We start from the raw sequence: 15,128 nt of genomic DNA on the forward strand, positions 1-15,128 counted from the left end.
ACTTAATAAAAGGGAGTGTAATTCAGTCCCATTAGATTGTAAAGCATCAGTTACAAATTCCAAATGTCACGAGCTAATCTAGGCATTCTTTTTCCTCAGCTGCATCTGCAAACTCAAATTTTAAAAATTAAAGGTAAGGAGACAACCCGATATGAGAAATTTATCCATGATCATATGTTTGATGTTGCAATAAAACCCTTTGCAATAAACGGACGGAACCTCCAAGTTAAATGCTGAGACTGCATACTTTGACCAGAATTCACATTTAAACCAGATAAAAGTATGCAACTTGTACCTCTAGCATCAAAGCCTTTCTATGCAAGTGCAACCAAAAAAAAAAAAAATCCTAAACAGGACAAACCTTAGTTTCTCCCTAACATGACAATGGAAGAAGAACACCATTTTTAACCATCTAATTAACTGTCGTAATCTGTTTCCCTATTTCCAACTTTCATTTGTCTTTACATTAGCCTGCAAAGGGACCTGACAAGTGCTTTCAAATTCTGTTTTGTAGCCTCATCACCCGTAAATCCCTGAATATCAGAGCATATATTCTGCCATGGTGGTTGGACCGAGAAATGGAAATGTATAGAGAAGGGGAAAAATTAATAAATAAATAAACACAGCTCACGACTTAAAATCAGCAAAGATTTTAGGCAGTTTGTCAATTTAGGATCTCACCTAAATAGAAATTAGTTGGAATCTACTAAAACGGTAACCATGTGATACAAGATGTCAATACCTATCAATTAATATTTATGTCCAAATTTATACATGTTAGAGATATATTAGCCCATTAGATATTAGCATTGATACACCATGTTGAATATGCTAGTATAGATGCGGAAGCAAAAGCATAAAGTATAAAACACAATAATACACGAGGGTTACGTGGTTCAGCCTAACAGCCTACATCCACGAAGGAAACCTTAAAGGGCTACATTAATAATATATTAGAGTGTAGTACAAATCCTGTGTTACAATGAATCATAACATGTGTGTATATATAGTAGACTAAACCCTAGATTAATCAGTGGCGACGCCACGTACAGGTCAGGAACACCCTGACCTGAAAAAAAAATTATATATAATAAAAAAAAATTTATATTTGTTCTATACTAGGAACACCCTCAAATTAAAAAAATTAATTGATTCTACTTTTTCAAGAAAAAAAAAAAAACCCAAAAAAAAAAAAATTGTACAGAGGCAAGCCCACGGCAAGCCCAAGTGCCCAAGATATAGAAAACCCCCAGGCCAAAGATTCCCACCAAAAAAAAAAAAAAAAAAAGAGCAGCGCAGCGCCTTAAAAAAAAATGACAAACCCACAGATTCAAACTAAAGGCTTTATAAAAATAAATGAAATCACTAAGCTAACCCTAACCTAAAGATAGACAGAGGTCACAGAGCATTGAGCAACGCCGCTTGTTGAGGCTCATACAAGCCAAGTAGCCAACATCGCTCATCATCGCTCATCAGATCGGAGGACAAAGATCGCCAGTGCCAGATCGGCAGATCACTCGCCCGCCAGCTCATCCGCTCGTGCCCAGTCCAGTTCAGGCCTCCCGCCTCCCTGCTCGCTGCTCGGCTGCTGCCGCTGCTCCGATGCTCCCTTCGACCCTCTTTCATTTTTTTTCTAAGCTAACTTCTCTGAGTCTCTCTCTTTTTCTCTCTTAGTCTCTCACTCTTTCTCTGACTCTCTCTATCTGAAATGAAAAAAATTATTAAATGACTCTCTCTCTCTCTCTCTCTTCTTTAATAAGACCAACTCAGTAACTATCTCTCTTTTTTGATTGGCTGAACTTTAGTCTTTAGCTTTATTAAATTTTGTCTGTTTTTGACTTTTTGAAAATTGAATTTGGCTTTGTCATCTGTTGGTGTTGGTGTGTGTAGTGTGTTGGTTGGTGAAATATTAATTATCTTTTAGTGTAATGCCTTATGCGTTATTTGTAAAATTTCTGATTGGCAGGGCAGGTGGATGGGCACATGGGATGGGGCAGGGTTGCACAAGTGCACATTACACAATTTTAGTGATTTAATTATTGTGCTACACATGGTCATGGGATGTGTAAATAATGTGCACATCGGTGGCTATTTTAGTGCTTTTAGTGTAATGTGCACATGGGACTAAACAATATAACAAATTAAAGTAATATAATTAATGACAAACAAATTAAAGCAATATAGTTTATTGTTGTACTAAACAACAATAATTAAAGTAGTATAATTAACCAATAAATTATAAAAGACAAATAAATTAAATTATGTTAGGCTAAACAACAATTTATAATTTTATAATTAATGAAACAACAATATAATAAATTATAGTTTATAAAAGACAAACAAATTAATGAAACAACTAAACAATAATAATTAATAATTTTATTAATATTTTAAATGAACTTATAGTTTATTGTATAGGTACCTTTGTTCATTTCTTTTCTTTTCAATTTTTTTTCCTTTGAGGTTTTTCGGTGTACAGAATGCAAATTTGTTTTGGTTTTAAGAACTTTTTTTTTTTTTAAGCACAAACTTCATGCCGGCCAAATCTTGAATTTCGGCTAGTATTTACCGAAACACCTGAAATGACCCGAAATTTTTTCAAAGTAGAATAGGAACACCCTAGACAAAATTCCTGGAGTCGCCACTGAGACTAATAGACTTCTAGTACAAGTAGGAGACTTGGCTTGCACACAAAGTAGAATTAGGCTTGGACCTATGCTAATGGGTTAATATATCTCTAACACCCCCTCTCAAACTCAAGATGGAAGCTTGATGAAATTTTGAGATTTGATAAGGTTGAGAAGATCCCTTGAATGAAGTTTGGCTCTGTGACGGTAGTTTGAGGAAGGCAATGGTCTTGCAGTGTTGATGCGACTTCTAACGGTGGCTTGACTATACCGAAGAGTTTTGACGGCAGCAGTAGGAAGCCAAAGAAGATGAACGCAGCGAAAAAAAAAACAACAAGAAAACCATGGCCTCAAGAAGGTGGCTCTGATACCATGTTAAATATTAGCATTGATACACCATGTTGAATATGCTAGTATAGATGCGGAAGCGAAAGCATAAAGTATAAAACACAATAACACACGAGGGTTACGTGGTTCAGCCTAACGGCCTACATCCACGGAGGAAACCTTAAAGGGCTACATTAATAATATATTAGAGTGTAGTACAAATCCTGTGTTACAATGAATCATAACATGTGTATATATAGTAGACTAAACCCTAGACTAATAGACTTCTAGTACAAGTAGGAGACTTGGCTTGCACACAAAGTAGAATTAGGCTTGGGCGTATGCTAATGAGCTAATATATCTCTAACAATACATAAAATAAAAGGTTGGACAATTCACCTCAATTCCTCACAGGATTTTGTAAGGCTTCTGGTTAATTTATCAACATCCTATAGCAAACCACTATCACAAACTTTAGCCAGCAAAGGTTGAACATCTTCAGCCAGGGCTTTGATCTGAGACATAACTACAATAAAATTAAGAATACATTAATGCTGATTACACAAATGATCTTTCTTAGTTATATAGATGCATGCACATGACATAACACAGACACACTAACTCCAATTTCTCCTGCCTAACGAATTTTCTAAATATTGTTGAAGTTGCCAACTTGTCATGAATCCTAGTGCAATACATCAGGCACTGCTACCATGTCCCTAAAAAAAGCTAGGGTAAACTAGAACAGTTCACCATTTTAGTTTTAACATGAATGATGAAACACAGTTATCTTACTTGCCATGATGTGGTTCTCTATGACAAACAAATAGACACAACAACAGTTACAGATAATATAACTCAATATGCGAGGATCAGGTATGCTGGAAACGTGTCAATATATCTAGAGTTGTGAAAGATCTACCAACTTCTTCAACATAACACAGACATTTCTCCAAGTGAGATTCCTTGAAGGATCACAGCCCCATTAAGCAACTTTTTAATTAACTCTCACCCATCTGATTTAATTACTTTTACTGCAATAACTAACTGTGGAAAATGTCCAAATGCTTCCCGTAAATAGCATAACTATAGAACAATGAAGGCATTATATGTTCACTTATGGCCTGTTTGGAAGTTTAGAGAGGGAGGAGAGTAGAGGGGAGTAGAAGGAAGGAGAGTAAAGGGTAATGGTTATCCTCCATCTTATTTGGATGTTTTTAAAATTAGTAAAGGAGAAGGGAGTAATTAGTCATTTTTCTTGTTTGAATGTTTTAAAAATTAGGAGGGAGAGGAGGAAATTATTTAAATAGACAAATTTACCCCTATTTGAAAATGAACTTGCAACATTGGTCTATGATTAATTTGTTAGATTAAATAATTATGACTATAGCATGCAATTTTTTTTTTGATAATTTTTTTTAATGTGAATTAAATAATCAACATTGGTCTATGATTAAATATTTTTTCTGCTTTTTTATTATACTAAAAAAAAACCATCCTTAATTGATAATAATTAAAATAAGAAAAAAATGTAGTTTTTTTTTTTTTTTTAATAGAACAAGGTCTAAAACTTTCAATAAAAAATATCAAGATTCAAGTGGTCCAACAACTAAGGCAAGTCCAAACCAGGCCAAAAAAGAGAGCCTAATCATTTACAAACAAGATTAAACCAGGGGCTGAAATACAAGTTTACTCAAAATTCTCTAGCTTTCTTCCTTCTATTCTTTCACTTTCATTCTTCCATTGTTGTTTAGCTTGATAAATACAAAAAAGTTTTCAATGTGCACAAGGATAAAAAAAATTTAGATGATGAAATTGTCTATATTAACCTGAAATACTTTTATAGTCTAAACTTCATTATCACTGAACATTATTTGAGAAAAAAAAAGTATAAACAACTAGTCTTATAAGACCTCCACAACATGAGGAAATGGAATAGTGGGTTCCACGAACACAAGTTTGTCCCTTGGAATTCTATATAAATAAATCTAATACGTATTAATCATCATTGACCATACCATCATATTTCTTTTCTTCATTCTATATCACATAACAAAGATGTCTGAGACCATTGTAAAGTTCAATTTCAACAAAGCCACATGGGAGGAGCATAGTATGACCCACAGGCTACAGTAGCATTGGCATTATAGCCAATTTTTGAATCAAATGCCTCATATGATCATATCACAAGAATGAAAGATTTTGTCACACAGCTTTCATGGATCCCATCACCACTACCCCAACTAAGGCACCTATACTAGTAAACAGTATTGAACAACCAGGGACATAACACAAGACCTAAGAAGTCAACTCGTGAAGTCAACGACATTGTATCATGCCAGACAACTAAGAAGTGAAAAGCATAAAAATGGATGTAAGAAGACAAAGTTTTCAAGCCATTGGAAAAAGGATAGTGTTACAATGAGCTATGACCTTATCTGTAACTACTAACAGACTTGTTTCAGAGAACAAAACTAAAAATAAACACAAGCTAGTGCCAAAGAAAAATTAATCCCAAGAGTTTACCTTTCAATGATCAATTGAAAAGGGTTTTAGAAGCTAAAATTGTCTTGGAACATTTACTTGTCTAACTGTTAGAGAAATTTAAGGATTAGACATCATTGTGAACAATAGCTCCTTGCGCTTCTCCACTAGATAGCCAATAAAAGCTCTCAACATATCTGGATTCTTAATAAGATAGAGATAAGCCCTCATTCGCAATCTAGAATCAATTCCTATCTCATCCAAGAGATGGAACATGTCTTGCTCAGGAATGGGAAGACGTGCCAAGCTCCTCTCAAAAATTAAATTTCCTTCTCTAAGTGCTGAATTTCCTTCTCTCATTGCTAAAGCAACATCCTGAATTGCTCCCATAATTTGTTCCATGTCCTCATTTTTTGATGTTTTTTTCTTTTTGGCTTTTGAGGAGGCTTCACGCACATTATTATCACCCACATTATCACAGCTCTCCAAAGTAACTTCATTTTGAGCAACTAAATGATCAATATCTTCAATGTTCTCCATAGAGCCCTCTCCGGTTGAAGTAGCCCACCGTTGCCTCATCTCCGATGCAATTTCAGATTGTTCCCCAGTTGGTCTATCTTTTCCATAAAGCTCAACCAATTTGTCGTAGTTTGGAATTGGTTTGTTCTTAAGCTCTTCTGCTTTAGGTTTAGCCTGTTAAAAAATGACAACAAAATAAACCCATTATACACAAAGCTATTAATTCTATTAATCCTTAGAAATATCTTTCTACAAAGTAACATATATATATATATATATAGCCTATTACACACAAAGCAAAAGTCACAATATCAAAGGTGCCAAGATGTAACCGCTCATATTTCTTGGATAATTCTTGATTAAATTGCCTTGAACTTTTATGTACATAATTTTCAGTTTACAAAGTTACACTTAATACATCACTATATCCAAACCAGATGCATCACCATCATTAAGCCAATACCATAACAAACTCACAATAATGTAATGCTAGTCCACACTTAGTATGAAGAACAAAGTCTAGCATTGGACAGAGGACAGTCACTAACAAAAACTTCCTTCACAATTATTTTATAATAGGTAAAGAGGAAGCTTAACATAAGATTAGAATAGAAGGGACCTCATCTATGTAGCAGCCTGTAAAATTTACCACAAGAAACAATATGAACTCCTAGAGTATAAGTGCCAAACCTGGATTAGACTTTCCCAAACTTCCGATTTAGCACTTCACATTTTGGTGATTGGACTCCAAACAAAACCACTTAATCCATTCTTAAACACATCATAGCAGTCTGACCAATTATACTTGATGGTTTTGATGCGATTTTTCACTTTTTGCTTGTCTATTGGTTTTTCAAATTTTTCTTGCAATTCCTTCACAATATTGTCATAGGCATGTGTGGTGAAGACTGAACCATTTCTGTTACCTAGATGTTGATGCAAGAGTGCATCAATAAGTGCATCATCCATAACAACTGTCCGATATTCTTTATCATTCTTAACCACATCATCAATAGTCCTTTTTTTCTAACATATTTGAACCTATAAAAAAATATTTGAGCAAATAAATATATTTGCACATTATCCATGGTTGAAATAATAAAAGCTCATTTTACCAACACAACTAAGTAGGCAAATGCAAGCAAGTCGAAAGCAAAAGGTTGCCAACGCAACTTAAAGGACAAAGACATAATGTAAAACAATAGAAAAAGAAAGATTAACTGCAAATTGCCACTATCATAGTGAATGAAGTTTATTAAAATTATACTAAAAAAACTTGAACTTGCTGTGGTAGTGCTGCTCTAACACAATATAGAGGAATAATTCATTTTGCATACTAAAGAGGAAAGTCTCACACAAACCTCACAGGAAGAAACATGTTCTCAAGTCACAATCAAAACTCATTCAATAGTTTATCCCAAACAAATTAAATGTATCATATACAAAATGATAAGTCCATAAAAAGAAAATTAAATAATAAAACAATTCTAATCAGAATCAGCCCATTAAAACAAAGACATAGTTCTAAATCCACTAGAAGCATTTGTCTACAATTATTAAATTTAGAATAACATCAAGTTGGGTTGGATGTATAATCCCTCCATATATCAGTTGCTATTAAGTTTCTTAAAATCTCTCCTTGGATAGCATCATCATTATTTCTCTCTCTTTGCGCACCAAGCTGTTCATGGGGTTTAGGATTGTTTAAAATTTCTTCATCCACCTCATGAAGAATTCTATCATCCGGATCTGCACCAATCAAGTAATTATGCAAAATGCAACATGCTAAAATTATTTTGTCCAAGCGGACCCACTTAAAATCTTTACTAAACTATGACCGGCCATCATATTAGCAAATAAACGTATTCCTAAGCTTAATGTGCGAAAACAATGAGGGATTAGCTGAAGGAGTACTAAAAAAGGTGCTAACGGCAGTGGGACTCCTGCGGGTAATGAGAAGCTTAAAAAATGAAGCCCATTTCTTTGAAATCCCACTATAGTAATGCCAATAAAAATAGAAAATGAGAGACCCAAAGTAATGAGAAAATGACTTGTAACTGTGAAGCTATAAGGTATCATACCCTGGGGATTACGAAATAACAAAAAAGTAAAAGTGACCGAGATGCAAGGGAAATACTTTTGTTTCACATTTATGGAAAGACCACCTATTTGTTCGTTTACCAGGTTCGGCACGAAATCATAAATAAGCTCTACCAAGGATTGCCAATCATTTGGTACTGAGTTTCCTCCTCCATTTTTAGTAACCAAATGAACCAGAAGTAGGACCAAACTGAGGGTTAGCAGCATAAACAAAGAGGGATTTGTGAATGAGAAATACAAGTCTCCTATATTAAAAGGAATCAATGGGATTATTTCAAATTGCTCAAGTGGGCTGTTGGGCGTAATCGTAAGAAACACTTTTGATTTCATCCCTGTAGTTCCGCTTCTTGCTCTAAAAATGAAGAAAGACTTGTTGGAAATCGCCGGTTGGGTTGGTCCAACCAAGAAATGAATGGGAAAATAGATTTCTAGTTGATTACCTTGTTAGAGAGTTATGCTTGGAGTCCCCCGTCTTCTTTCTTGAGTGACGTAGGAATGATGGGTTTTAGGGTCACCCCCTTCAGCCAGCTATAGGAGAATTCATGTAGCACTCCGCCCTCCCTATTTTTGAGAAGGACGGTCTCCATGAACCTCGTATAGTGCCGAAACATTGCATAAACATAAAGAATTATAAAAATCAAAAGGACTTTTTTCTGGGTTGGAACTCCGTAAGACGGCTCATTTGAGCTTGCTATTATAGGAAATCTTTTCTTCAAGACTCCAAATGCTCTTTCAATCACATTGCGTAAGGATGCATGTTGAAGGTTGAATAACTCTTTAGGATTTTGTGGTGGATTTCTTGAATACTCTTTTAAGTGATAACGAACTCCTCTATAAGGTGCAAGAAGTGTGCTCCTCAACATGAATCCAGCATCAACAAGGTAATATTTACCTATAGGAATGACATGCTTCATTATGTTGTTATACACTAATGGCTATATATATATATATATATATATTTCTTTTTTTTTTCTAACAAAATATATATATTTCTTTTTTTTTCTAACAAAATTACCTTGGGGGACTTTTAGCTTATTGCGTCAAATTAATGCATTTTTAAAAATTCTTGAGTCTGATGCAATTCCTTCCCATCCAGGCAAAACATATGTAAATTTTAAATCAAATGTACATGCCGCTAGCACATTTTGTGTTGGATAGTCCTTTCTACCATGATATCTTGGTGCATCTTCAATAGGAACTTTTGCCTGAATGTGCGTTCCATTAATTGCCCTAATGCAATCCAGACATGGGAAGAACTAAAATTGTTGAGTACTTACTTCTATATATTAAAATCTTTATATATACCACAATTAAGCTATTAGAGTATAATAATGTTTTTTTTTTTTTTTTACCTTAAAATATGGGAAGAACCTAGAACTGTTGAGTATTTCTACTAAAGTTTGAGATCCATTAGGTTTTTTCAAAAACTTCTCTTCTAGTTGTATCATAGATCTTAATACTTGATGGAAATGACGGTTTATAGTCTCACCAGAGCAACGAAAAAAAAAAAAAAAAAAAAAAAAAAAAAAAAAAAAAAAAAAAAAAAGAAAGATATTTCCCGATGCTTTACACCATGTGATAATATGTAAAGAAATTTGGCAACTTGTTCTTCAATCATTGCTCGTTGTGTTGGTTGGCCACCTTCTTTACGTAGCATGTCACACAAATCTAAAAAAGCTCCAGGCCCCATGCGTATAATATCACAACACTTTTTATTTTCAATTATCTCTCTCATTAGTTCATCGCGAACACTTCGTCTTTCTAAACTCAAACTACTAATTGAGTAAGTTACTTGTCTCCTTTGAGGCCTCCTTTGAAGTATTAACCAATAGGCAACAAGACAAACTACATAAACAATTGCCATTTGACGTCTCCATTCCAATCCCATAATCCACGTCTCCATTCCCAAATTTGCAATACACGTCTCCTTTTATTCTCTTGTCTATCCATCTAATAAAATTATCCCATGACAGCAAAGCTATTACAATCCATGATATGCATAAATTCACTAAGCTATTACAATTCAGTGTGTTTTGTGTAATCTATTATATAAGAATATAAAACTTAGAAAGTATTTGGCTTGCTAGTGAAATGCCACTTCATGGTTATAGTAATGAGTAAAACTAAAATCAAATAAAAGAAACAGCTTCATAGCCAGCATCAACAACTTTACAAGACAAATAAAAGTATCACCATAATATAACTTAATGAACATCATTGCTACAGTAGAAACTGCGATTAATATACTAACCCTTCCCAGCTACCGACATTAATTAAAGCCAAAAAGCGAATGACATAATCAAAATTGCACAAAAGATAGCTAACCAACATTCATAAAAACTCCAATTAGTTAGAATTCAACACACAAACAGACAATTTAGCTTTACAACCAATTAGCCAAAAAATGAAATAAGAAGAGTTACAACCAGTACAATGACATAAAAGAATTCAATCTACTAAGATGCTAAATCTAGTGTCCTGGAGATTGTAAAAACTACCGAACTGTCAGATTGTGACCACATTGTGAGTAACTCTTTGAAACTTTAAAATTCTAGTCCACATGCCTTGGATAAGAAAGAATCTTGTGGAAATTAAAGTATATTTGGAAACAAAACCTAAACCAGGAATGGAAGTTTTAACACTGAGGTTGTTCAAAATTTGAAACATTTCCTGGACATTTGAGATGTTTCAAACTACAAAACAAAACAGCAACATGAAACATTGCAATGAAAGGATACTTAGAAATTTTAAACATTTTGAAAGGTAAATAACAAAAATTGGAAGTAATGCAATCTTAAACATTTCTTGGAAGCTGAAGACATTTTGGACCGCAAAACAAAACAAAAAAACAAGTGATTGAATGGAACCATATACAGAGTATTAGCAGTTACCTTAATGCCCTTATAGCAGTGACCCAGCTACCCTCACTTGTTGGAATGAGACCGAGACAAACACGATCAACAACACCCTGCATGCAAAAATCAAAAGGAATCAATCAGAGCAGTCCATCTTCTTGTACATTAATGCATGTTTTCATGATAAACTTTTCCTTTTGGACCAATGTAAAATATCCGCCACTGCAACACATGCATTCACAAAAATAGGACAATAAAACAACAGCCTAGGATATCAAACTACAAAGTAGACCCATAAAGCAGTGCACAAGTACTACCACTCTTAAGTTGCATCGACATTTTCAAAAGCAAAATGTACACATCCCAAAAAAATCAGTTAAACCTATTCATATCAACCCAATTGGAATCACAACTTTAGTTACCACCCAACATAGCATGACCAAGATTATAGGATCTCCATACCATTACAAACAGAACCACCCTATACTCCAATACACACTATCACAACACATCAAAACACATAAACCTTAAACCATTGTCTTCTGGGTAAAAAGAAGACAATCATCTATAATACTATTGTTCAAACAGGATTGAGCTATTTTCTTTTAATATTACTTCAGCAATTAAAAATTCCAACACAATATAAACAACCCAGAAAATCTTTAATAGGATTCAAAGCCTCTAAGCTACTTAAACCATATGTTTCAATTGGTTTGCTTAAGCTGATTTCAAATCAAATATTTTCAAAAAAATTATATAATAATATCCAAACAGGAAAAAATCATTAGATTCAAGCTAAACCAGCATATGGGTAAGCATAATAACATCATATAAACAACAAACAAACAAACAAAAATTCTCCTTTATTATTTTCTCAGCAACCAAATAACAGGGAAAAATGAAAGCAAACACGATTTCAAGCTAAAAGCTAATAGTTTTCTCAAAACCCAAATGCCTAAAAACATAAATCAGATCCATTTTCCAGTTCAAACTTGAACATCACAAAGCTGAGAGAGTACCATTTTGGTTGGGGCTTAGGAGGAGCCAAATCAGAAACCCATTCACAAAAAAAAATAAGAAATTACCCAAATCAGAAACCCATTTACAAAAAACAAGAAATTACCCAATAAAAATAAACAAGAAACACAGATCCATATATAGCCACAATATACAAATTTATGCAAGTTCACAATCTAGACTCACTCAAGCACTTTATCAAACACGTTATGAGCAATACTTTGAAACTTTAAATTTAAGAAAAAAAGCCCTCAGATCTGAAACTCACCCACAAATAACATGTTATTACCCCATAAAATCACAATTAATAAGAAATTACCCAATAGAATCACAATTTTAAGAACATAGTTATTTGATTCAACTTAAAAGAAACCCATGAAACAGAAATTAAAACAAAGTTTACCTTTGTGAGAGAATGCTAGGCGAGAGAGAGAAGAGTGAAAGACAGTCCAAGAGTGAAGAAGTCGTGAGAGAGAGAGAGAGCTAGCGTAAGCTAAGAGAGCTGAGCTTGAGAGAAATTTGTGGGTTACAGATTTTATTTTTGACGTTACAAAACATTGTAATTTTGTTAATATAATAAGGGTAAATTAGGTAACTTACTTGGTCAATAATTTATGTACTCTACTCTCCCTCCAAATCTCTCCAATTTGGGGAATTAAAAATGAGGGGTTAGAAGTAGTTGAAACCCCTCCAAACCCCTCCACCTCCTTCCTTAAAAAACTTCCAAACAAGGTAATTGAATTACTCTCCCTCCCTCTACTCTACTCCCCCTCCTTTTTTAAACATCCAAACAGGCCATTAAAGCCAAAGCCAAAGATGTCAGAAGTTCCCACTCACAATACGTCTTACACCTAATTTCTTTAAGAGTCTAACACACAATGCTCAAGAAGATAATTCTTGCTAGTGGACTTGTCAAACTTAGACGCAGATGGCAGACTAGGATGTTTATCTCATTTACACACTTTGTCAATTCCCTGAGGACAATAACCCTCCTAAACAATTTTGAAAATTTGATCTTGAAGAGGACTACAAGAATATAAAATGGGTGAATTCCTCAAGGATTGTCTTAAATTGAGAAAATAATTGGACAACAGCAAAGTTCTTAAAGAAATCAAGTTTTTAAGGGCCAATACTGCAAACTTGAGATGTAACTTCCTTAACTATGTAACTTATACACTAGATTTTCAGTTTGTTTAATGCTCACTTCTATCTCCATGATATTTAACTGATTTGATGTTTATATGGCAATTTCTAAAGCTACTCTCACTCCACTCCACATGTATTCAATTTAAGAATTGAACTCTTTTAAGTTTTGCAATAAATCCACTTTTCATATATCAAAAAGCTTCATCCATAATCTTTAAGGACTGCCCCACTGCCACATCTCTTTAGATATGTTTAAGGATGTAATCTGTTTCCTATGCTAAAGGGCAATGCTCTGTTAAATTCTTTAGATTAGGCACATTAATTTGGTTTGCACTTTTCCCTTGTAAACAGATGCCTCAACAATTTCTTGCAAATAGACACTCGTCCTATCTTAATAAATCAAATAGGGTAGCTTAATAGGAAAGTATGTAGCTACTACATTCTATATCTTTACTAACAAATTCTTCATTTTTCCATAAACTTGCTTGGCATTTGCAATAGTAATACCGTTATCTAGTTCAACAAAGCAGTCGATAACTATTTTCAGTTAAACATATAAACCAAGAGATGCACATCCTACCTTTGAGAGCAATGGCCTTGCTTCTTCAATAGCAAATAGAACTCGTTTAGCCAGTGAATAGTGGTTGGCAATACCAATGTCCTCCGCTTCACATCCCAAACGGGTGAATATCCCCAACCAATGCATACAAACTTACTACTTGATTTCCCTTTATCTTTTGGCTATCACATACAATTAGATCTTCTTCAGAACATTTTGGGTCAAGTGGCCCTACTGAAGGTGTTGGAATTGGATTGCAAGGTGTTATTTCAATTAAAGTTTCCATGAGAAGACCCGATTGGTTCACCTCTATAAGTGAATTTCGAGGTATGACTGTTTTATCATCATCAACCTACAAAGAGAAGGCGATACATTAAAGTAAAATACATACACCAAGTAAAATCAACAAAATCTTGATCACATTCAAGAATTTCATTGTTGAGATGGAAACATGAAAAAAAAAAATTGATAAGTAAGAAAGACGTGTATACAAGATTATGGTGCCAAACTCACCTCAACAACTGCTTCATTACTTTTCAATGAAGGATTAATGCGGATTACATTACCAACATTCACCCCTCTAATCCTCACTGGTGTTCCAGTTCTAATACCACAAGCTTGAGCAAACTCAAACACAGCCTGATACTTCTGGAATTTATGCCGTATTAGATACCCCCTCAACCAAGACATATTGAGAGCTATGAGGACAGTACTGGACATTAGAAACAACCCAACCCCACCTTCCCAAATGCTCTTCCGACTAAACCCAAAATCATTCAATGGCGGCAATGTTTGCTTCCAAATAGTTTGAGGAACATCCAAAATCAAAGAAAATGGGTTCTTAGTTTTCACAATAGAGGGTGGGTGACTATGTCCTGTATCAGCGGATGTAGCTCTTATCCGGGCTGGTTTCCTCTGTGATTTCGATGGAAAGTTGGAAACTGAGGCAAGCAATTTGAAGAACTACTCGGTAAAGTAAGAATTGGTGAGTATAGCACATTTGGGCATCCTGAGACATGGGCCATAGGATTTCCAACCATCTTTTACTCAACCCCAGGTGAGAAATTTTTGCACCAAATGGGTCATTCAAATTGACGAACATTTGGGGTGACGATACTTTGCTTGCCTCCTGCATTGATGCTTGTTCTTGTTATGTGCTTGGCCTCTTTGAAGACATTTTTAGTCAGCGGTGCAGTAATAATCATAGGGTTATCACTGTATCCTACTTTAGTTCATGCAAAGGATAGGAAATGGACACAATTTGATTCAGGACAACCTCCCTTGCTTACAATTCATTATTCTAGTAAATGCAACAATTTGTAAATAAATCTATCTAGGCAAACTTGCAACATTTTTTAGGGAATCAAAAACTATAATGGTTCATTTGGATTTGTACGGAAGTACTTAAATAGAATGATCTAAATTTCAGTTTTTAGTTTGTCCTTTTGGTACAACTTATTTTTTATCCTTTTGAAAATGAGTGGTTGAAAATGC

At 34.4% G+C, this 15,128-nt stretch overlaps 1 pseudogene; it reads right to left on the minus strand.

Moving 5' to 3' along the window:
* Nucleotides 1-461: 461 nt before the first annotated feature.
* Nucleotides 462-14,674, minus strand: LOC115969436 (annotated as a pseudogene).
* Between the last annotated feature and the right edge of the window lie 454 nt (nt 14,675-15,128).

The sequence above is a fragment of the Quercus lobata genome, chromosome 2 (genome assembly GCF_001633185.2).
Source record: "Quercus lobata isolate SW786 chromosome 2, ValleyOak3.0 Primary Assembly, whole genome shotgun sequence".
Lineage (NCBI taxonomy): Eukaryota > Viridiplantae > Streptophyta > Magnoliopsida > Fagales > Fagaceae > Quercus > Quercus lobata.